This window comes from Octopus bimaculoides, chromosome 3, assembly GCF_001194135.2.
Source record: "Octopus bimaculoides isolate UCB-OBI-ISO-001 chromosome 3, ASM119413v2, whole genome shotgun sequence".
Lineage (NCBI taxonomy): Eukaryota > Metazoa > Mollusca > Cephalopoda > Octopoda > Octopodidae > Octopus > Octopus bimaculoides.
In genome coordinates, this window is record NC_068983.1 from 150,933,894 (window position 1) to 150,935,549 (window position 1,656).

The window sequence follows — 1,656 nt, forward strand, 5'->3', positions numbered from 1 at the left end:
ATTATTATTATTATTATTATTATTATTATTATTATTATTATTATTATTATTATTATTATTATTATTCAGTAGTTTTATTTTTATAACGTGCTTTCACTTCACTACCGACAGCAGCTCTGTGTGCCTTGGGTATGTGCTGTGGTTTGCTGTGATGCTCTTATGGTTACTGTATTGAAATTATTATTATTAATGCGGTGAGTTGGCACAACCATTAGCAAGGCGGGCAAAATGCTTAGCAGTATTTCGCCATTCGCTACGTTCTGAGTTCAAATTCCGCCGAGGCCGACTTTGCCTTTCAAAGGACGGGGACAAATCCATTAAGTGCGTCGAACAAAATGATTTGTGGTACAGTTGTTATAGGACCTTTAGTGCGGATTTCAAAGTTAGCCGGGGTCTATATAGTTTGCAACTGTTTGGTATATACTGAAGACTCCTTTCAGAGTCGATAAATTAAGTACGAGGCCTGCAATTTGTTGTCGGGGATGGGGACAGAAGACGATTCTTCAAATTCAGTTCTTCAGTGGTACTTTGTTTTATCGACTTTGGAAGGAGTAATGGAATAGTTAACCTTGATGGAATTTGAACTCGGAATGTAAAAGATAAATCAAGAACTTTAAAACGACGACAATGAAGATGAAAATTAAAACGATAATATGACGATGATAATGAGGATGAGGAGGGCGAGGAGGATTGGTAGGAGGTGAAGGAGGATATGGGTAATGATGTGATAATGATGATGATTGCAGTAGTTAATGTGGTGGTAGTGGTGGTGGTGGTGGCGGAGGTTTTGCTGAAGGTTTCTTTTGACTCGACATAATAATGGTGTTGATGGCCGATGAATATGATATAACTGCTGCTGCTGCTGCCGCTGATGATGATGATGGTGCGATGATGGCGGTGGTGATAATGATGATTATGTCGATGAATAATTATGACTACAACAGCACCACCACCGACAACAACAACAAAAGAAGAACATGTGCAGCAATGAGAACAAGAAACAAGAAACAATGACAAAAAACAAAAGCAAGAATAATAACAAAAGTAGATACCCTTCCCTCTCCCTTCAGATTTTTCCCTTCTCTGCAACCATTTCTGTCCCGCCATCATCTCCCACCACCAAAAAACAAAAAACAAAAAACGACCGACAAAACCTCACAAAAACAAAACCTAAACAGAAATTAAATGGAATTATCACGGTATAACAACTTCACAATAAGTCAAACAATAAATAGATGACAAAACAATAACATAAAGCAAATATCGAACTGAAATGAAACCAAACAAGCCTTCACTTCATATAACCACCACCAGCACTATGTCACCACCGCCATCAACACCACTACCACCACCGCCACCACCACCACCACAATCATCATCATCTCCCGCTACCAACAACAACACCACCATCACAACAACCACCATCACCACAATCTCCACTAGTGCCATGACTACTACCACCTAGATTGCCACCACAGCAGCTACAACCACCACCACCACCACCCCACAGCAACAACCACCCCCATCACCACAATCTCCACTAGTGCCATCACTACTACCACCTAGATTGCCACCACAACAGCTACTACCACCACCACCACCACCACCACCGCCATCACCGCTACTACCGCCACCACCACCACCACCACCACCACT